The 24,944-nt window shown below is 31.9% G+C and overlaps 1 protein-coding gene and 1 long non-coding RNA gene across 5 annotated transcripts in view; one reads left to right on the top strand and one right to left on the bottom strand.

Annotated features, from left to right (window-relative positions):
* Positions 1 to 24,944, bottom strand: part of chst8 (carbohydrate (N-acetylgalactosamine 4-0) sulfotransferase 8) — a 262,164-nt gene that overhangs the window by 32,283 nt on the left and 204,937 nt on the right. The window lies entirely within an intron of this gene.
* On the top strand, positions 13,394 to 17,592 carry LOC147832710 (uncharacterized). Its single transcript, XR_015514659.1, has 3 exons — positions 13,394 to 14,488; positions 14,590 to 14,703; positions 15,031 to 17,592. It is a non-coding gene; the product is annotated as an uncharacterized LOC147832710 (long non-coding RNA).

Here is a 24,944-nt window from a genome sequence, read left to right as displayed (position 1 = left end):
TCAACAGATTTTTTTAAAGGAACAGTACACGAAAACAATGAACAATAATTCATCATTTACTCAACCTTCTGTGATTTTAAACTTTGATTTTTTTCCATTAAACATAAAGGATAATAATTTGAAGAAAACCAGTAACCATTGACTTCCATTATAGGTAAAAAATACTAAGTCAATGCTTACAGGTTTTTAGCTTCCTTTAGATGTAAGTGAATCATTTATGTGTTGTAAATGAGTCGTTGATTCAATAGACTAAATAATTTATGACTAAATCAACTCTTTTTTTTTTAAGCAAGAGATTCGTTTAAATTTGTTCACGGGTCTGAAGTGACTCTGTGTGCAGGTTAAAAAGTGTAGTCATGATGGCAGATGGTCTCAGTAAATCATTTAGGTATTATGAACAAGTCGTTGATTCAGTGATTCAATAGACTAAGTCATTGTTATCCAAGTTTATTATACAAAGATCTGTTTAAATCTGCTCACTGGTTCAGTGACTCTATCCGCAGGTGAATTAGTGTAGAATTGAGAGCAGATGGTGACAAGTGAATCATCTGTGTTTTAAGTGAATCATTAATTCATTGCTTAAATGACTGAGTCGTTCATGTGTCACCAAATCAAGATTGATTCTTTTATGGGTATTTAAATGTCTATATATATATATATATATATATACACAAGTATATATATTGTGCATTTTTGAAGATGCATTAAAACTATTTCCCCATCAAGAATATGTATTTTAATGCACTGACTTGATTCTTTCTGAAAGTTAAACACTGTAGTTATACTGGCAGATGAAGGAACGTGAGTCAACAGTGGATTATGAGTGATGAGTAAATTTGAATGAGTCATTCATGACCAAGTCAAGTCATTAATACACTGAATCATACATGTACTTCATCAAATCTGTCTTAATTTCCTGATTTTGAGTGTTTTCCCAACAAGAAGACGTGTTTGGATTGCTTCAGTCATTTAGTGAGTCTTCTGCAGGTTACATACAGTTCTATTCAGTTATTTTAGGCTGACAGATGGTCACAAGTGAGTCATCTGTGTGTTATGAGTGAGTCACTGAGTCAATGACTCATGACTGAATGAAGTCAGGTTCCTATTTTAAATGTTCATGTCTGTATCTAAGTGTGTGTGTGTGTGTGTGTGTGTATGTGTGTGTGTGTGTGTGTGTGTGTGTGTGTGTGTGTGTGTGTGTGTGTGTGTGTGTAGTTAAAAACAATTTAGAGTAGTCCTTTGGATATTTATTTCAAATCAGTTTAAAACAACAACAACAACAAAAACAACAACAATAATAATAATAATAATAACAATAAAATAATAATAATAATAATAATGACAACAACAATAATAATAATAATAAAATAATAATAATAATAACAATAATAATAATAATAATAACAATAATAATAATAATAATAATAATAATGACAACAACAATAATAATAATAATAAAATAATAATGATAATAATAATAATAATAATAATAATAATAACAATAATAATAACATTGCTAATATTAATAATAATAATAATAATAACAATAATGATAATAATAATAATAATAACAATAATAATAATAACAACAACAATAATAATAATAATAAAATAATAATAACAATAATGATAATAATAATAATAATAACAATAATAATAATGACAACAACAATAATAATAATAATAAAATAATAATAACAATAATGATAATAATAATAATAATAACAATAATAATAATAACAACAACAATAATAAAAATAAATCATAAACAATAATTATAATAATAATAATAATTATAACTATAATAATAATAATAATAATAACAATAAAATAAAATACTACTACTACTACTACTACTACTACTACTAATAATAATAATAATAATAAAATATATGCAATACCTGACATAATTCTTGTCGATAAGTCGGCTTCTAGTTGATCATTTGGTATCAGAAGTGGCTTATAAAAACAAAGGCCTCGATATTACGCTTATTTGACCACAATAAAATCTGATCATGCCTTGATTTTTCTGTCACTTTTCCAAATTATCAAGTCAAGGTATGATTTAAGCAGTATTATTATTATTATTATTTATTATTATTAATTATTATTATTATTATTATTGTTATTAATATAGTCAATATTTGAAGTGAATCTCAAAACCAAAGTCCTAAAACTGAAATATGTATTGAACAACACCAATTAGCATTAGCAATTAGCATTTTGATTCTGCCACTATGCTGACACACAGGCATTTATAGCTCCGCCTTCTTTTGAAAGAACACAATCTCATTTAAATTTAAAGCGACAGACACCAAAATGCCACACAATTTAAATCAAAGCCTCATCAAAGGTTCAGTAAAAGGGTCCGTTTCAGAGAGTTACAAACAGTATTTGTGTGATATTTTGAGCTGAAACTTCAGAGGCTATCTTATAAAAAGGGACATATTATGCTGCCTTTAAGCACTTCATCCCGAAACATGAGGATCTATTTAAAGTAAAGTAGTGTTATGACAGTGTTCGGGGTTATTCTCAAATGTTCAATATTCAACAGCGAACGCTAATATTTCCTGACACGCAGCACATATTTGACTTCTGGACGGCAGCCGCGATAACTAATGAGAAAAACTGTGTCAGTTCCTCGAGCGCCAATAAATAATTCTGTGAACGAATGAATATCAGGGGCAGGGAGAAAAAGCAGCGCTCTTCCTTTATTACAAATGTCCAAGATAATATTTTACTCTTATTAAAAATCTCCCAGCCCTCCTTCCGGACGACGCCTCGCGCTTCACCCCGGGGAGAGCTTTAATATCCTTATAATTTAATATCCAGCTCAGGTTTATGTGGATCTACCGGCGCGCTTATGAAAATACTGGAGGAAACTCTCTTTCTCATTAGTGTAAATGTTGCATGAATAATTTGAGCGTCCCATCCATGGCTCATTTAAAGCATCAGCCGCTGATAGCATTGTAAAATCCTCTCGGAGACGTTGACGGATATTGAATTTGCATCTGTAAATAGTATTTTAATTTGACTGCTGAGTGCATGGAGGATCCTGGAAATGCTGAACTGCACATCTGCTCCTCTGGTGTGCTTGAGTTAAACGTGGCGTCTGAGAAGACATTTGCTCTTCTTTATTTATTTATTAAACAAAGAGGCCTGTTGAGATTTTAGTATTAGGTTTTTGGAATCTTTTTGAGTGAATGGGTTTCATTTGCATGGGTATCGTTTCTCTGACTTATCTTCACATCATTTTTGTTATTAATGCACATTGATTGACATTAGCAACATGAATAGTTTTGTTTTAGTATATCTTTTATATACGATTTGGTTGATATTTTGATATTTTATTTTTTCATATCGCATCGTATCGTATCGCATCGCATCGTATCGTATCGTATCGTATCGTATATCATATATATTATCATGTCATATAATTTCATATATCATATAGTTTTGCATATCTTATCATGTGTTATCATATCGTATCATTTCATATCGTATCATTTCATATCGTATCATTTCATATCGTATCGTATTGTATTTTATGGCATCGTATCGGATCGTATCATATCATATCATATCATATCATATCATATCATATCATATCATATATATTATCATCATATTTCATATATTATCTAGTTTTGCATATCTTATATCATATCATATCATATATATTATCATGTCATATCATTTCATATATCATATAGTTTTGCATATCTTATATCATATCCTATCGTAGCATATTATATCGTAATATTATATATTATCATGTCATATCATTTCATATATCATATAGTTTTGCATATCATATCATATTGCATCGTCTCATATCTCATCGCATTGTATCGTATTGTATCATATTGTATCGTATCGTATCATATCGTATCATATCATATATCATATATATTATCATGTCATATCATTTCATATATCATATCATTTTTTACATGTATCATATTACATCATATCATGTACAATACGAAGTGAAACGATATGATACAATAATATATGATATATATATATATATATATATATATATATATATATATATATATATGATATATATATATATGTATATATATGATATATATAATATATATGATATATATAATATATCATATATTTTTTCATAATATAGTTTTACTTCATATTGAACGTGATATAATATTGTATCATATTTTATTGTTTTGTATACTTTTGTATCATTCTGTATTGTTTTATTTATCATTTTGTATGATATGTAACTTTCCCAGTGAAGGGTTGCAGCTAGAAGGGCATCCGCTGTGTAAATCATATGCTGGATAAGCTGGCGGTTCATTCCGCTGTGGCGACCCCTGATTAATAAAGAAACTAAATCGAAAAGAAAAGAACGAGTAAATGAACGATATATATTATATCATATGATAAATATGACGTATCATATAATTTTGTATCATATCATATATCATATCATGTCATATCATATTGTACTGTTTTGGTTGATATCATTTTGTTTAATATCGTATTGTATCATATCATATTGTTATATTGATGCTGCTCGCATCAAATTCAAAGCTCTGATGTTTGCCTACAAAGTGACTTCTGGCTTTGCTCCTTCTTATCTGCTCTCACTTCTGCAGATGTATGTGCCCTCCAGAAACTTGCGTTCTGTGAATGAACGTCGCCTCGTGGTTCCATCCCAAAGAGGAAAGAAATCATTTCCCGAACTCTCGCATTCAATCTGCCCAGTTGGTGGAATGAACTCCCTAACTGCATCAGAACGGCAGAGTCACTCGCTGTCTTCAAGAAACCACTAAAAACTCAACTATTTAGTCTCCACTTCCCTTCCTAATCTGCAATCGCCTCTCTGGATATACCACTAACTGTTCCCAAAAAAAAAAAAAAAAACTACTAATACTTTCCTTCTTAGACTTTACAGACCTGAAACTTGACTACAGCACTTATTCATTGCTGCTCTTATAGTTGTGTAAATTGCTTCCTTGTCCTCATTTGTAAGTCGCTTTGGATAAAAGCGTCTGCTAAATGACTAAATGTGAATGTAAATGTAAATATCGTATTGTATCATATCATATTGTATTGTATCATATTATATCACATAATATTATATCATTTCATGTATCATATATTATCATATCCTATATTTTCATAACGTATTGTATTCATTTAGTTTACATTGTATCGTATCATATTGTATCGTATCATATCATATAATTTCATATTGTATTGTTTCATATATCTTATAATTTCGGATTGTATCAAACAATTTCGTAATGTACCATATCATATATCATTTCATATCATTTATCATTTCATATATAATATATTATCATATCCTATTTTTTTATATCATATTGTATTTTTTTGCTACATATTTTATCGTATCATATTATTTTGTATCAGATCATATAATTTTGTAGTGTTTTGAATCACATTGTATTATATCATATCATATCATATCATAAATCATATTGTATTGTTTTGGTTAATATCATATCATATCGTATCCTATCACATCATATAATTTCATATTGTGTCATATTTTATATATTATATAATTTAGTATTGTCTAATTTGTCATATCGTGTCATATCATATCATATCATATCATATCATATCATATCATATCATATCATATCATATCATATCATATCGTATCATATCATATCATATCATATCATATCATATCATATCATATCATATTATATCGTATCATATCATATCATATCATATCATATCATATCATATCATAATATATCATATCATATCCTATTGCACTGTACCATATTTCATATAATTTCAGATTGTATCATATAATTACTTAATGTATCATATCATATAATATATCGTATCGTATCATATAATATCGTATCGTGCCATGTCGTGTAGTGTCATGTCGTGTAGTGTCATTTCGTATCGTTTCGCGTCGTGTAGTGTAGTGTCGTATCGTATAATGTATATTTTTAGTTAATGCTATGTCAGCAACAAAGGCTATTTTTTAATTACAAACAAATACAATGAATACAATTCAAAATAAATAAATAAGCATTCTGGTCTTTGATGCTGGAATCGTTGGTGTCAGGTAAACTCCTGAATGTCCAAAAGCAGCTGCAGATGTGAGTGAAAGTGTTTAATATGAGTGGACTGAAGTGCTGACCTCGGCTGTCGATCTCTCAGCACCAGCGTGTGGATTGAACACAGACAGAGGCCACGGCCGTCCTTCAGTGTTTATCTGAATACGCAGAGCATCACATCAATATTAATGCAGGACAGACAAACCCAGTCCCTGCGGCCCGGCAGGAGCCTCGCCAAAAACAGCAAGGACATGAAACTGAAGACGGACTGTCCCTCAACAGCCATTACTGCACATTTGTTAGCAAATGCATCACTGCGAGACTAAAGCCTGTCCTCATTTCTCTCTAAAGCGATTTTGGATGTGTTTCTTTTATCAACATTATGGTCATTCACCGGGCAGGTGTGCAAATGTGTTTGTACAGCCTCAGAAAATAATCACAAAATAAATGATCACAACATTTGGGTGATGTTTCTAATAAAGATTAAGGATTAATAATGATTAATAATGATTAATAACTAAAACTGACACCCCCATTAGGTGCCCAAGTCCCTGTTTTAATGAACGATTCACTGAATCGTTATTCGAATGATTCATTTAAACAGGTTGATCAATTAGAAAAGAAGCATGTGAACAGATCATTGAATCACTGACTCAACTGATTTGTTCAGAAATAGATTCATTTAGGAAGGAAACGAAACAAATGCTCTGTAAAATGATCAATATCATATTGATAGCAAGAGCAAATGCATCTTCATGAGTCTAAAGCCTGTCCTCATTTCTCTCCAAAGGAATTTTGGATGTGTTTTTTTATCAACAATATGTTTTTCACCGAGCAGGTGTGCAAATGTGTTCGAACAGCCTCAGAAAATAATCACAGAATAAGATATTGCATCGTTATTTTTCTAATAATGATTAATGATGACTAAATCTGAAACCACCAGCAGATGCTTGAGTAACTGTTGTATTTAGGGATTCACTGAATCATTCACGGCGAGGCAGTGGTCCAGTAGGTAGTGCTGTCGCTTCACAGCAACAAGTTCGCTAGTTCGAACCTTGGCTCAGTTGGCGTTTCTTTGTGGAGTTTGCATGTTCTCCCTGTCTTCGTATGGGTTTCCTCCGGGTGCTCCGGTCCCCCCCCTCCCCAGTCCAAAGACATGTGGTACAGGTGAATTGGGTAGGCAAAATTTTCCGTAGTGTATGAGTGTGTGTTTGTGTGAATGTGTGTGTGTTTGTTTCCCAGAGATGGGTTGCTGCTGGAAGGGCATCCGCTGCGTAAAAACTTGCTGGATAAGTTGGCGGTTCATTCCGCTGTGGCGACCCCGGATTAATATAGAGACTAAGCCGACAAGAAAATGAATGAATGAATAATTCACTCAAATGATTCATTCAAACAGGTTGATCGATTAGAAATGAAGCACGTCAATGAATCACTGAATCACTGACTCAAATGATTCGTTCAGAAACTGAGATCCATTTAGGAAGGAAACAAAACAAGTGTGATTTAGATTTGTTTAAACAATTTTTACTGGAGAAACAGAAAAAATAAGAAAATATAGTGTCTAAAATTTAACTCCGTGTGAACTGCTTGTTTGTTGAACTGTACTGAAATGTTTTGATGAGTCATTCACTGAATCGTTCATTGAAATGATTCATCTAAATGAATGGATTGTTGAATCACTGACTCAAATGATTCGTTCAGAAACAGATTCACAAAAAACAGACAATAGTCATTCATTTTCTTTTTGGCTTAGTCCCTTTATTAATCTAAGGGTCGCCACAGCGGAATGAACCGTCAACCTTTCCAGCATATGTTTTTTTTGCAGCGAATGGCCTTCCAGCCGCAACCCATCACTGGGAAACACCTATATTCTCCCATTGACACTTATACACAACAGCCAATTTAGTTCATCCAATTGACCGATAACGCATGTCTTTGGACTTGTGGGGGAAACCGGAGCACCCGGAGGAAACCCACGTGAAGACGGGGAGATCATGCAAACTCCACACAGAAATGCCATGGCATAGGTGCTCCGGTTTCCCCCACAGTTTAAACACATGCGTTATCAGTCCATCAGATAAGCTAAATTGGCTGTAGTGCATGAGTGTGTGTGTGTGTGTGTGTGTGTGTGTGTGAGAATGACTGTGTATGGGTGTTTTCCAGCACTGGGTTGCGGCTGGAAAGGCATCCGCTGTGTAAAACGTATGCTGGTTCAATCCACTGTGGTGACCCCTAAAAATAAGTGCCTATATACACAACAACTGCCCTAGCCGGAACTCAAACCAGTGACCTTCTTGCTGTGAGGCCACAGTGCTAACCACTGAGCCACCGTGTCGCCCTCTCATCTATTTCATCAAATCAAACTCAGGACTGCACGTCATCCAGTGTTAAAATCAAAGCGTGGGTCAGTTCATGTGTTTTTCTCTGCAGGACGCTTCATTAAAGTGCATCTCCTTCATCCTGGAGCTCTGGTGAACAGCGGCTCTTCGGTCTGAAAACACACACTGCGCTAAATTCAGTCTGACTGAGAGAAACACTTTCCCTTCAGGGAGGACAGAAAGCAGAAACTGCAGCTTCCATTGAAGACACACACCTTTCTGGAAAGCACAGCAGAGCTCAGAGCTCAGTGTAGCTAATTACAAATACTCAAATTACTGTGAGGGCGAAGCAGTGGCGCAGTAGGTAGTGCTGTCGCCTCGCAGCAAGAAGGTCGCTGGTTCGAGCCTCGGCTCAGTTGGCATTCCAATTTGGATTGTTCAATTGACTTAAAGGGTCACGAAACACCAAAACACATGTGTTTGAGCTGTTGACAGTCGTATATGTATCCCATACTGCTAAAAACTCTATTAGGACACCTATATTTCACTAAAGAGTGTAAATTGGTTGTTTTTGCGTTATTTCAAGCAAATTCGTACTTCCGGTTTGAAACTAATTTTTGAAGCGGTGCACGGCCATGAGATAATAGCGTGTATTCCAGCGTGCAGACTGGACGTCTGTGCCAGAGTGAGTCTTATTACGTCTTACAGTGTGAGGCATTAATGCATGAGTAAAGCTTGGTTCAAACCAATCAGCGCGCTCTATTGTGCAACTTCATTAATATTCATTACTGTCACAGTTAGACGACAGAGACGCCACATTGTGTTGGCAAAACAAGCGTAAAGTGTTGCTTTTATAGTTTGCTGCAGTTAAGTTTCGTTTTCTTTTTCTCTCTGTGAGAGCTCAGCTGGAGTCACGTGTGGATTAACAGTGTACGCGACGCTCGACAACAATAACTTACGTGTCTAAGGAGGATTATTGTTTACCTGAGAGCTGTTCTCATCTGCAAACGCTGAGATCCGGATTCGCTTGTAGTCTCCTCTTAATAAAGACGCGGCTCTAGTTGCTGGTGATTGTCCTGTCTCTACAGATTTGGTAAGTGAGCGTCCAGTGCTCTTTGTTTATTCAGTTTGTTCATATCTAACAAACTATTGCACCAAGTGTAAACATGTTAGCACCACAACCAAACTTTAACCTCGTTTAGGGTTTTTACCGCATTTAGTGACCGGAATAACACACGCGGCTTTCTGACACTACCTGCCGTGTGCATCTAAGTTTCTGGGAAATGCGGAGGTTTTTTTTTTCTCTCATTCGCCGTGCGGTATCAAACATTGCATGAAAAATACACGCTTAGAGCAGATCCTCGAATCAAATATCACGTTTGTTGTGAGGGGCTTGAATGAATTCCCTGAATGAAAGAGCCGAACTGCAGTTAAAGTCCACCATTTAATAATTTGGCAAATAATTCGACTACAGATGTTCATGTAGGTTAAACACCATCACTTTCTACTGTGTGTGTGTATTTTGTCTCTGAAACTCAGCGCGTGCCCAAATAGACACTCCCACACCCTCCCACTTTTCTTCTTCCGACACTCCCCCCTAAACAGAGCTGGACACGCCCACTTTTCTGACTTTTTCCAAAGTAGAGGTGTGAAAACACCCTGCTGAAACGAAGGGGTTTCATGGCCCTTTAATTGCATGTTTTTAGGCGGTGGGAGGAAACCGGGGAACCCGGGGGAAACCCACGTGAGCACGGGGAGAAGAGCAAACTCCACACAGAAATGTCTTCTAGTTTTGGTAAAGCCAGGAACCACAGACATTCTTGCTGTGAGGCGACAAGTGCTACGCACTGGGCCACCGTGTCACCTGTCTAAGAAGGAGGAGTTGGGGAGAAAGGGGGGACTCTTCAAAACGAAGATAGCAATGGAATGAACCCCAGGGTATTTATAGTAGTTTAGGAGTGATCCGATTGGATCGTAGTGAATTAGATAATGCGGGTCAGCTGCTAGCAATCATAAGCACGTGATCCTCTCGAAATCTGTTCATACATAAACTTCACGTAGTGTGTGTGAATGTGTGTGTGGATGTTTCCCAGAGATGGGTTGCAGCTGGAAGGGCATCCGCTGCCTAAAAACGTGCTGGATAAGTCGGCGGTTCATTCCGCTGTGGTGACCCCGGATTAATAAAGGGAGTAAGCCGACAAAAAAATTAATGAATGAAATGACTGAGTAGTTTTTTTCTCAGGAACTGTAATTTACTAAGTAGTTTTATAAAGGTGAGTAGTTTTTTTTACTAAGTAGTTCTGTCACGTTAGCGAGATCAAACAGGAAAAAAAGGTGCGGATCCAAGTGCAGATTTTAATGTAATATTGTGCAGAAACAGTGACAAAAAAATCCAAAATACAAAGTAACAAACAAAACAAACAAACGAGGAACTCAAACAGATTAAACTTAAACTAAACTCAGACTATGACAGGATACTAAACTTGATTCAGGATGACAAGATATAAACTGGATTCAAGAAACACATAGCAACAAGGATGACAAGATAGACAAACGAAGCAGTAACAAATAGAGGAGGAATGGTTGTATAAATAGTCCAGGAAATCAACGGTAAACAGACACAGCTGTGATAGCAAATCAGTGTACGTGGACCGGGTGTAATGCGCGTGGTATGTATGGACTTGTAGTTTTTGGGCGCTGTAGTTCACTCCCAGTGTCCGTTGAACTACAGCGCCCTCAGGTGGTCACTGACAGTCATGACAAGTTCTTCCAACTGACTGATAACGCATGGGTTTGGACCATACCTGTCAACATTGGGATGTGAAAATAAGCCCACCATAATAAGGGATCCCACCCACCCCCCTCCTTTAAAAAATTTGTCGGCTTAGTCCCTTTATATATCCGGGGTCGCCACAGCAGAATGAATCGACAACTTATCCAGCAAGTTTTGGATAACCCATCTCTGGGAAACATTCTCACACACATTCACACACACTCATATACTACGGACAATTTAGCCTACGGAGCGCTTCTGTCAGTCCTCGCTTATACATGCATTCACAGGTTCAGAGGTTGCATATAAAAGGCGACGATTTGTCATATTTGTCAGATTTGTCGATTTGTTATATTACACGTACCACAGTTTGAGAACCACTGGTTTATAACATGTCTTGACAGAACAACTTGATTAATACCTTTTTTTTAATGGATTATTTCCCCAAATCATTTATTACTCATCTTGTGTCCTGATCTCAGGTCATTAGCAGCTTTCTCCAGCAGAAGCAGACCCGAGGAGCTACTTAGATCTCCCAGATCTTGAGCTTTTGGCAGGACAAAACTCCCACAACGTCTCTAAATCCCGAAGATTACAGATTTCTGCTCTTGTACGGTGGGTTTTGAGCACAGATTACGGTGTACGGCTCATTTGGTGGCTTTGGCAGGCGTCAGGATGCGGGTCTATGGGGACGTGAATCTGTGTTAAACAGCTTTACGATACTAATGAAACTCACACAGATCAGCATCTGTTTCATTGAGCCTCAAATTAGCAGAGAAATAATGCTTTCTGTGTCAGTAAATTGGATGAGGATGTTCATTTCACAGCCATGACAATAAAGGTCAGGATGAAGAGACTTTCAGCACTGATTTACTCAATTGTGGACAATATACCATGATAATTATCTAGATGCACTATTTAATAGCCATGATATTATATAAACTTTTTAAAAGAGTTTATACTTGAGCATTATAATGATTTTAATCTTTTGATGGATTAATTTCTTTTATTATTATTTAGCTGTAATTTTATTTATTTATTTATTTATTTATTTATTTATTTATTTATTTATTTATTTATTTATTTATTTATTTATTTATTATCCCTTGGCTCTTATCCTCTTCTGTAGAAAGACCCTGCTAAAGAGTTGTTGAAAATGATTATAAATAAATAAATAAATAAATAAATAAATAAATAAATAAATAAATAAATAAATAAATACATGAGTAAATAAATGATGAAATGAATGAATAAAAAAATAAAACAATAAACAAACAAACAAATAAATAATAAATAAGTAAATAAATAAATTAATTAATTAATGAACTAATTGATTAATTAATAAAATAGGAAAAAACTAATTATTTAATCAAATTAGTAGTATAAATAAATAAATAAACAAATAAATAAATAAAAAAGAAGGAAAAAATTATTTAATTAAATAATATAATTCAGTAGAAACAAACAAACAAACAAACAAGCAAACAAACAAACAAACAAACAAACAAACAAACACATAAATAAAAAATAACTAAACAAAAATTTGAAAAAAAAAATAAATTAAATAATACAACTGAAAATAAATTAACAAATAAACAATAAATTAACAAAAATAGATTAAAACAAATAAATAATTAAATAATAAAAGAAAGAAAAAATAAATATATTCAAGAATTAATTAATTTAATTATTAAAAGAGAAACGAATTAATTAATTAAATAATATAATTAAATAAAATTAACAAATAAAAAAATTAATTAATTAAATAAATTAAATTAAATTAAATAAACTACCTAATTAAGTAATTAATAAAAGAGAGAAAAATAATTAATTAAATAATATAATTTGATAAAAACAAAAAATACATAAATTAATAAATTATATAAAATAAAATAATAATAATTAAGAATTAATTAATTATATAAATTAAAATAAAGACATTTTTTTATTCATATAATTTATAAATTTATGTATTTTTATTAAATTATATTATTTAATTAATTATTTTTTCTCTCTTTTATTAATTATTTAATTAATAAATAAATGTAAGTTTATTTATATATTGGAGTAAGTTTACACAATCTATAATCCTTTCTGCCATTGATAAATGCAAAAAAAAAAAATTAAAAAAAAAAAAAAAATATATATATATATATATATATATATATATATATATATATATATATATTTTTTTTTAATTTATTTATTTATTTATTCTTTTTTTTCTAATGACAAAATTCTGTGTCTCACTCTGCATTCATCCATTGCATTTTCTTAATATTGACATTGTTCTGAGATGAAGCATCTTCCGTCTCTGTGGAAGGTGTCTGAAAGTGTCTGTCTTTATTTCGAGCTTCTGATACAGGTTTAAAGTATGTTCAGATCATGTATTATTCAGCAGTTTGCTCTTCATTACTGCAGGTGAAATGAATTCTTTATCAGGCTCCCGCCGCTCTCCACCAAAGCGATCCTCTAATCCGCTCCAGAAACACAGCATCTGCTTTTCCTCTCGTTTAATCTGCTCTCTCTGATCGTTTAAAGGTACAGTTCAACCACAAACCATCATTTTCCCATCCTCGTGGCATTTTTAACTCTATATGACTTGAGTTTTTTGGTAGAACAGACCTGCTAAAATTAATTAAACGTGTGCACTAAAATGCTGAATACTTTGTTTGAAGCTAGAAATATATAACTTATAAACAAGTCCAAGAAGAGGAGAAACTTAGAAGATAGCGTATACAAAATGTTTTAGCTTACATTGTCTTAATGTAACAACGTGCTGGATAAGTTGGCGGTTCATTCCGCTGTGGCGACCCCAGATTAATAAAGGGACTAAGCCGACAAGAAAATGTATGATTCAGTTAAGTTTAATGTTGATTCAGTTCAATTCAGTGTTGAATTAGTTTAGTTCTGTGTTGATTCAGATTAGTTTTATGATGATTCAGTTATATTTCATGTTAAATTAGTTCAGTTCTGTGTTGATTCAGTTCAGTTTATTCGTGATTTAATTCCATGTTGATTCGGTTCAGTTCAATTGTGTTTCAGTTCAATTCAGTGTTGTAGTTCTGTGTTGATTCAGTACAGTTTATCGTTGGTTTATTTTAATGTTGATTCACTTCATTTCAATGTTGATTCAGTTCTGTTCAGTGTTGATTCAGATCAGTTTTATGTTGATTCAGTTCAACTCTATGTTAAATTAGTTCAGTTCTGTGTTGATTCAGTTCAGTTTATTCGTGATTTAAATCCATGTTGATTCAGTTCAGTTCAATGGTGTTTCAGTTCATTTAAGTGTTGAATTAGTTCAGTTCTGTGTTGATTCAGTACAGTTTATTCGTGATTTAAATCCATGTTGATTCAGTTCAGTTCAATGGTGTTTCAGTTCATTTCAGTGTTGAATTAGTTCAGTTCTGTGTTGATTCAGTACAGTTTATTGTTGATTTATTTTAATGCTGATTCAATTCATTTTAAATGTTGATTCAGTTTGGTTCAATGTTGATTCATTTCAGTTTAATAATTTAGTACCGTTCCTTGTTAGGTTAGTTTTTGTTTGTAGCTAGAAATATATTGTAAACAAGTCCAAGAAGAGGAGAGACTTAGAAGATAGTGTATACAAAACGTTTTAACATTGTCATCAAAAACAAAAACAAACAACTTATCTAATGACCTATTCATTCATATTACCTCGTATTAGTGTCCATTTCAGAAGTTGCCACAGTGGAATGAACTGCCAACTATTCCAGCGTATGTTTTACACAGCGGATGCCCTTCCAGTTATAACCCAGTACTGGGAAACACCCATACACACTCGTTCACACCCACACTTATACACTACAGGCAATTTAGTTAATCAATTCCCCTATAGCGCATGTGTTTGGACTGTGGGGGAAACCGGAGCACCAGGAGGAAACCCACACTAACACAGGTAGAACATGCAAACTCCACACAGAAATGCCAACTAACCCAGCTGGGACTCGAAACAGTAACCTTCTTGCTGTGATGTGACACTGCTAACCACTAAGCCACCATGCTGCCCCCCCTTGTTGATGTTGATTCAGTTTAGTTCAATGTTGATTCAGTTCAATTCAGTGTTGAATTAGTTCAGTTTATTGTTGATTTATTTTAATGTTGATTCACTTAATTTCGATGTTGATTCAGTTCAGTTCAATGTTGATTCAGTTCATATCAGTTTTGAATTAGTTCAGTTCTGTGTTGATTCAGTACAGTTTATCGTTGATTTATTTGAATGTTGATTCACTTCATTTCAATGTTGATTCAGTTTGCTTCAATGTTGATTCAGATCAATTTATTGATGTATCAATTCAATTTCATGTTAATTTAGATCAGTTCTGTGTTGACTCAGTTTGGTTTATTGTTGATTTAATTCAATGTTAGTTCAGATCAGTTCAATGTTGATTCAGTTCAACTCAATATTGAATTTGTTTAGTTCTGTGTTGATTTAGTACAGTTTATCGTTGATTTATTTTAATGTTGAGTCACTTTATTTTAAAGTTGATTCAGTTTGGTTCAATGTTGATTCAATTCAGTTCAATGTTGATTCAGTTCACTTCAGTGTTGAATTAGTTCAGTTCTGTGTTGATTCAGTACAGTTTAACGTTGATTTAATTCAACGTTGATTCAGTTCAGCTCAATGTTGATTCAGTTCAGTCCAATAATGATTTAGTTCAATTCCATGTTAAAATAGTTCAGTTCTTTGTTGATTCAGTTCAGTTAATCTTTTGATTTAATTTAATGTTGATTCAGTTCAGCTGAGTGTTGAATTAGTTCAGTTCTGTGTTGATTCACTACAGTTTATCGTTGATTTATTCAAAGTTGATTCGGTTCAGTTCAATGCTGATTCAGGTCAATTTAATGTTAAATTAGTTTAGCTCAGCATTGATTTAGTTGAGCAGATCATTAATTTCATTTAAGGTTGATTCAGTAGGAAGTTTCAGTAAGACAGTGCTAACCACTGAGCCACCATGCCATCCAACTCCGGTAATAGTATTTTAAAAGTAGTTTACTCCAATTACAAGTACTTGGTTTTGGAATCTGATTGCATAATGCAGATGACATGTAATCCATTACTACACAGGTCTGATAATCAGTAACTGATTACAATTCATAAATAATCCAGATTGCACATAATCTCTTAATACTCAGCTCTGGTCATCAGTAAGAGTAAGTTATCCAGCTCTGTCCAAGAGCCCCAAACTTTTCTTCCGCCACTCGGGTTCACGTGTTAATTCAGTCCACTTCTCCAGAGAGAGAGAAAACTCTGCTCCTGCTAAAAATAGTGGAGTTTGTGGGTCAGCGGCTGCAGATATCGATCTCTCTAAATGACTCTCTCTGTGATGTGGATATCGGTACACGAGCCGTCATGCAGAAACGCCTCCGCTATTGATTCACGTCTCTGTCAGGGGAAGCTCTGGCCAAACTCTTTTACTTTATCAGTGTTTGTTCGCCACCACCCGCTGCTGCTCCTCCTCAACATCTTTAATAATCCTGTTTCATAGACCTCAGTCCCAAGGTCAATAGCATTTCCATTATAATGCTGTGCTGGGAGTTTGTGTGCGGATGATTCAACGTTCACGGCTGTAACCTTAAAGAGCAACGGCACTGCTGGAGGTTTGACTCGGAAGTCTCAATGTAGTATATGACAATGGAGGAAGAAGATGAAGACTGTGGCAGTTCTGTTAAACTGTGGGCTCAGTTTTTATGTGCCATTTGGGGGATTACACCAATATACAGTTGAAGTCTGAATTATAAACCCTCCTGTATGTACTGTATGCAGTTGAAGTCAAAATTATTAGCCCCTCTGAATTATTCGCCCCCCCCCCCCCCGTTTATTTTTTCCCCCAATTTTTATTTAACAGAGAGAAGTTTCTTCAACATATTTCTAATCATGATAGTTTTAATAACTCATCTCTAATAACTGATTTATTTTATCTTTGCCATGATGACAGTAAATAATATTAGACTAGATATTTTTCTAGACACTTCTATACAGCTTAAAGTGACATTTAAAGGCTTAACTAGGTTAATTAGGTTAACTAGGCAGGTTACGGTAATTAGGCAAGTTATTGTATAAGTATGGTTTGTTTTGTAGACTCTCGAAAAAAAATATAGCTTAAAGATGCTAATATTATTGACCTAAAAATGGTGTTTAAAAAAATTAAAAACTGCTTTTATTCTTGCCGAAATAAAACAAATAAGACTTTCACCAGAAGAAAAAAATATTATCAGACATACTGTGAACATTTCCCTGTAAAACATCATTTAGGGAAATGTTTAAAAAAGAAAAAAAATTCCAAGGGGGCTAATAATTCTGGCTTTAATTGCATATAAATAAATGTAAATAAAAATAATGTGTGAAACGATTGTGTATAGTTATATATAACACAGCATTAAATAAATATTAAATTATAAATAAATAAAAAATAAATAAACACAGTAAATACTCATATATTATGTAAATACAAAATTTTCTTATTCCTACATAACATTTTTTCCTAAATACACTTTTGTAACATTAACTGGAAAATACAATATAATATAATATAATATAATATAATATAATATAATATAATATAATATAATATAATATAATATAATATAATATAATATAATATAATATAATATAATACAATAAAATATAGAATATTATAATAAAAATAATATTATACTAAAAATATTAATATAATACATATAATATAATATAATATAATATAATATAATATAATATAATATAATATAATACAATAAAATAAAATAAAATAAAATAATATAATATAATATAATATAATACAATAATATAATATAATATAATATAATATAATATAATATAATATAATATAATATAATATAATATAATATAATATAATAAAATAAAAAATAATATAATATAATATAATATAATATAATATAATATAATATAATATAATATAATATAATATAATATAATATAATATAATAAATATAATATAATATAATATTATATAATATTATATTATATAATATAATAAAAATAATATAATATAATATAATATAATATAATATAATATAATATAATACAATAAATATAATATAATGTAATATAATATAATAAATATAATATAATATTATATAATATATTATAATATAATATAATATAATATAATATAATATAATATAATATAATATAATATAATATAATATAATATAATATAATATAATATAATATAATATAACTACATTTATAATTTTTTAATCAATTAAAAACAGTATACATTTTTTCCTTTTTATTTTGTGCAGTTTGTGCATATTTTGTGCATTTTTCTTTATCTTCTTCTTGTGTTGTTTTGGGAGTTTCAACACTGAAAATCGAACATTACATGATTTCTAAAGCATGTTCTGATCTTTAATGTAAATTTAGACAAATTTACATAATGAGATTATATGGTTGTTCTTTGCATGTAAAAAGTTTGCACGCTGCAGAAATTTAGCTTCATTTCCACATATTAAAAACAAATGTTACTTGCTCAGTTTGGCATTATTAATGCTGCTTTTGAGGTTTGATGGAAGTGATAATAAACCCAGCAATAATAAGTGAACCGAATGCACAAGATGGATTCTGAATCTCGCATAATGGGATTTTTATTGCTGCAGATATTGTGGGATCGAGGAAGAAGAGGAAACGTCTGATGCAATCTGGCTTTGTGTCTTTTTTTTTATAGAAATCCAATAGTTCTCATCTCCAGTGATAGATGAATTTTCTTTCCAATGATGTTTTGGTTTAGATTCATAACGGTGTGATATTTCAGCTCATGTTCATCAGTTCTGCCTGAAATCATCAAAACACACTGGAGTATTAAAGTTCAGTGTGTGTTTCATTTCTGCTCTCGGTTTGCTGCGATTAAACTCAACACTTCTGTTTTTCAAAGGCTGCTGTTTCCTCATCTTTTTGTGTGAATCACAAGGATGAATCACAGCCTAGTTCAATTTACATTACATGTTGATTCGGTTCAGTTCAGTGTTGATTCAGTTCAGTGTAACGTTAAATTTGTTCAGTTCAGTGTTTATTAAATGTTGATTCAGTTTGTTTAAATGCTGATTCACTGCAGTTCAAGGTTGTTTCAGATTAGTTCAGTTCTATGTAAATTGAATGATGATAAAGTTCATTATAAATGTTGATTCAGTTTGGTTTAATGTTTAAAACTGTTCAGTTCAGTGTTTATTAAATATTAATTTAGTACATTTCAATGTAGATGGAATGTTGATTCAGTTCATTTCAATGTTGATTCAGTTCCGTTTCTGGTCATGTTAGTTCAGTTCAATGTAGATTGAATGTTGATTCAGTTCATTTTAATGTTGATTCAGTTCAGTTTAATGTTAAAACTGTTCAGTTCAGTGTTTATCAAATGTTGATTCAGTTTGTTTCAATGTTGATTCACTGCAGTTCAAGGTTGTTTCAGATTAGTTCAGTTCTATCTAAATTGAATGATGATAAAGTTCATTTTATGTTGATTCAGTTCGGTTTAATGTTTAAAACTGTTCAGTTCAGTGTTTATTAAATTTTAATCTAGTACATTTCAATGTAGATTGAATGTTGATTCAGTTCAGTTTAATGTAAAAATTGTTTAGTTCAGTGTTTACTAAATGTTGATTCAGTTCAGTTCAGTTCAACGTTGTTTCAGGTTAGTTCAGTTCACTTCAATGTAGATTGAATGTTGATTCAGTTCAGTTCAAGGTTGTTTCAGATTAGTTCTGTTTAATGTAGATTGAATGTTGATTCAGTTGATTTCAATGTTGATTCAGTTCAGTTCAAGGTGGTTTCAGGTTAATTCAGATCAGTTCATTATAGTTGAATGCTGATTTAGTTCAGTTCTGTGTCGATTCAATTTAGTTTAATGTAAAAATTGCTCACTTCAGTGCTTATTAAATGTTGATTCAGTTCATTTCAATGTTGATTCAATTCAGTTTCAGGTTACTTAATGTTAGTTCAGTTCAGTTCATTATAGATTGATTGTTAATTCAAATAATTAAAATTTTGATTCAATTGAGTTTAATGTTAAAACTGTTCAGTGTTTATTAAATGTTGATTTAATACATTTCAATGTTGATTCGATGTTGATTCAGTTCAGTTTAAAGTTGTTTTCAGGTTAATTTAGTTTAGTTCAATGTAGATTGAATGTTGATTCAGTTCAGTTTAATGTTAAAATTGTTCATTTCAGTGTTTATTCAATTTTGATTCAGATCAGTTCAATGTTGATTCACTGCAGATCAAGGCTGTTTCAGGTTAGTTCTGTTTAATGCAGATTGAATGTTGATTCAGTTTATGTCAATGTTGATTCAGTTCAGTTCAGTGTTTTTAAATATTGATTTAGTACATTTCAAAGTTATTTCAATGTTGATTCAGTTCAGTTGAAGGTGGTTTCAGGTTAATTCAGATTTAATGTAGATTGAATGTTTACTTAGTTCAGTGTCAATTCAGTTTAGTTTAATGTAAAAATTGCTCACTTCAGGGTTTATTAAATGTTGATTCAGTTCATTTCAATGTCATTTCAATGTTGATTCAGTTCAGTTGAATGTTATTTAGGTTTGTTCATTGTAGATTGAATGTTGATTCAGTTCAGTTCAGTGTAGATTCAGTTCAGTGTAATGTTAAAATTGTTCAGTTCAGTGTTTATTAAATGTTAATTCAGTTCAGTTCTATGTCAATTCAGTTCTGTTCAAGGTTGTTTTAGGTAAGTTCAGTTCAGTTCATTGTAGACAGATTGTTGATTCAGTTCAGTTCAGTGTCGATTCAGTTTAGTTTAATGTTAAATTGTTCAGTTCGGTGTTTTGAGATTCATAATGTGTGATATTTCTGCTCATGTTCATCAGTTCTGACTGAAATCATCAAAACACACTGAAGTGTTAAAGTTCTGTGTGTGTTTCATTTGTCCTCTCAGTTTACTGCGATTAAACTCAACACTTCTGTTTTTCAAAGGCTGCTGTTTTCTCATCTTTTTTTTCTCTTTTTGTGTCAAGGATGAATCGCAGCCTCTGCTTTTGAAGAATCACCTTCTCACTGATCATCTTGGTGAACGACAGGCTGTTTTCTTCTTCTGCAGGAAACGTCTTTGAGAAGGAAAAGCCAAATATGTTTTTCTGGAAAACATACACTGTTCAAGCTTTCTGTTTAAGCATCTGAAAATGACCCGTTGGTGCATTCATTACATATTAAAGCACAACTGATTCAGTTTAGTGATGATTTGCTTGAGTTCAGTGTTTATTAAATGCGGATTCAGTTAATTTTCATGGTGATTCACTTTCGTTCAAGGTTATTATTTCAAGTTAATTCTGTTCCGTGTAGATTAAATGTTGATTCAATGTGGATTCAGTTCAGTTTAATGCTGTTTAGGTTGTAAAAGTTTGTTCGAGGTTGATTCAGTTGAGTTTAATGTTACCATAGTTCAATTTGATGTTGTTCAGTTCAGTTTAGTGTTAATTCATTTCAGTTCAATGCTGATTTGGTCCAGTTTATTGTTGATTTTGTTCAATGTTGATTCAGTTCAGTGTTGATTCAGTTAAGTTTAGCTTATTGTTGCTGTTTATTCAGTTCAGTTCAATGTTGATTCAGATCAGTTTAATGTTGATTCAAGTCAGTTCAAGCTTATTATAGTTTAATTTGGTGATGATTCAGTTCAGTTAAATGTTGATTCAAGTCAGTTTAAGCTTTTTATAGTTTAATTTGGTGATGATTCAGTTCCGTTCAATGTTGATTCAGATCAGTTTAATGCTGATTCAGATCAGTTTATTGTTAAATCAAGTCAGTTCAAGCTTATTTTAGTTTAATTTGGTGTTGATTCAGTTCAGTTCAATGTTAATTTAGATCAGCTTAATGTTGATTCAGAACACTGTAATGCCGATTCACTTCAGTTTAGTGTTGATTCATTTCAATTCAAGGTTGTTTCAGGTCAGCTGAGTGTTGTTTCATTTCAGTTAACTGCTGATTCAGTCCAGTTTGTTGTTGATTTAGTTTAATGTTGATTTGTCGGTTTATTGTTGATTCAGATCAGTTTATTGTTGATTCAGTTCAGTTCATTGTTGAGTAATCTGTGGTCATTGTTGATTCAATTCAGTTCAAGCTCATAATAGTTTAATTTGGTGTTGACTTAGTTGAGTTCAATGTTGATTTAGATCAGTTTAATGTTGATTCAGAACAGTGTAATGCTGATTCACTTCTGCTTAGTGTTGAAGTTGATATAGTTCAGTTCAGTGTTGTTTTTTTTTTATTTTTTTTTTATTAAAGAGGTCGATCAAATACAATTATATACATATGCTGGTTTGTTCATTGTTGTTCAGTTTAATGCTGATTCTGTTCAATTTATCATAGATTTTGCTCAATGTTCATTCGGATAGTTCAATTTTGATTCAGTTCAATAGAGTTTTAATTCAGTTCAGGTCAATGATGATCCAGTTTATTTTGATGTTGATTAAACATTTGAACAGTTCAGTTTAATGTTGATTAAATGTGTTTTTTTATTCTATTTGATGATGATTAAATTCAGCTTAGTGTTAATTTTGATTCAGTTTAGTTCAGTTTCTATTCAGTTCAATGTTGATTCAGTTAAGTTTAGTGTTGTTGTTGATTTAGTTCAGTTCAAATGTTGATTCAGTTCAGTTCGATATTGATTCAGTAATATTGTGTTGATTAAATTCAGCTCAACGTTGATTGAATGTTGATTCAGTTCAGTTCAGTTTCATTTGTGTTTTATTAAGGTTTTAACATTGTAATTAAAAAGTACTATTAGCTTTTTTAATTCAATGTGTTATTAGCCATTTGTTTTTAAATCTTTGTGAAATTCACGAGCGGCTTCTGAATGAAAAATGTTTCTGTTTTCAGCGTATGATTAGAGTTGAAGCTAATTTTGGGTTTAAAGTTAAACAACAAGCAATAAAGTCATCTTAAACAGGGATGTTCTGTTACTGACGCGCCAAAAAAAAAAAAAAAGAATAAAAAAGCAGCGAAAGCTGGTTGTAAATGCACAAACATGAACGTCAATACTCCTGCACATCCATTATTTCAGGTAACAGGCCCAGAGGTGTGAGTCTGTCACTCCAGCCGCACATAAAGACAGAATCAATCCTCACGTCTCAGAGGAAAACTGACGTCAGCATCCATTAACATCTCACAGAGTTAACCTTCACTTCACTGGACATGACTGGCTTCAAATCTACAATCGACATGTTTGGTTGTTGCAGAAGGGCTATTTCTGTTCAGATCATTATTTTTGTTGCTCTTTTTCTTGTAGATTTTTTAGTAGTACACTAAATTTCTGTAACTAAAACCATGGACAAATCTCCAAATTCAGGCTTCAACATATAATATCCATTAGATCTGACCATTCATTCATTCATTCATTTGGTCATTTATTCATTCATTTGGTCATTCATTCATTCATTCATTCATTCATTCATTCATTCATTCATTCATTCATTCATTCATTCATTCATTCGGTCATTCATTCATTCATTTATTAATTTATTCATTCATCCATTCGGTGATTCATTCATTCATTCATTCGTTCATTCATTCATTCATTCATTCATTCATTCATTCATTCATTCATTCATTCATTCATTCATTCATTCATTCATTCATTCGTTCATTTATTCATTCGGTCATTCAATTATTCAGTTATTCATTCATTCATTCATTCATTTGGTGATTCATTTATTCATTCATTTATTCATTTGGTGATTCATTCATTCATTCATTTGGTCATTCTTTCATTTGGTGATTCATTCATTCATTCATTCATTCATTCATTTGGTCATTCATTCAGTCATTCATTCATTCATTCATTCATTTTTTAGGATTAGTACCTTTATTTATCAGGAGTCGCTGTAGTGAAATGAACCGCCAACTATTCCGACATATGTTTTACACAGTAGATGCCCTTCCAGTACTGGGAAACACCCATACACTCTCACATTCATACACACACACACAAACACATACACTATGTGCAAAATAGTTCACCAATTCCCCTATAGCGCATGTGTTTGGACTGTGGGGGAAACCGGAGCACCCGGAGGAAACCCACGCCAACACAGGGAGAACATGCAAACTCCACACAGAAAAGTGTAGCAAAATAAATACATTTATTTAAAAAATAAAATAAATAAACATGTAAATAAACAAATTAAAAATGGAGAAAATGTGAGATGTGTTTGAATGAATTGACCACCGTCTTCCTACAGTAATAGATCACACAGAGAGAAATCTATTTCTTAAACAGCACAGGAGGGCTGAATTTAGTTTATTATTGCTGACAAATAGACACTTATAAGTCAAAATGCCCGTCTTGATGATTTTTCTTGTATAATGAATGCACAATTTTCATACAAACACTGGTTTGCCTAATAAAAAAAAAAGTTTGACACAGGGATGTGTAATTAGTTAAAATTCAATGAAAAATTAAATGAAGATGATTAAAGCACATTTTTAATTCGTATGTTTTTATTCTATTGTAGCTTTTTTTATAATTATTTTCCATAATATTGATGACTTTTTGTTTGTTGTTTATTTTTAGGATTTTGTTCAACACATTTGTAATCATAATAGTTTTAATAACTCATTTCTAATAACTGATTTATTTTATCTTTGCCATGATGACAGCACATAATATTAGACTAGATATTCTTCAAGACACTAGTATTCAGCTAAAAGTAACATTTAAAGGCCTAACTAGGTTAATTAGGTTAACTAGGCAGATTATTGAACAACAGTGGCTGCTATATATAGAGTGA

Source organism: Danio rerio, chromosome 18, assembly GCF_052040795.2.
Source record: "Danio rerio strain M-AB ecotype USA chromosome 18, GRCz13ab, whole genome shotgun sequence".
In the NCBI taxonomy this organism is placed as follows: domain Eukaryota; kingdom Metazoa; phylum Chordata; class Actinopteri; order Cypriniformes; family Danionidae; genus Danio; species Danio rerio.
The sequence above is the reverse complement of the archived record's forward strand: the minus strand, read 5'-3'. Positions and strand labels throughout refer to the sequence as shown.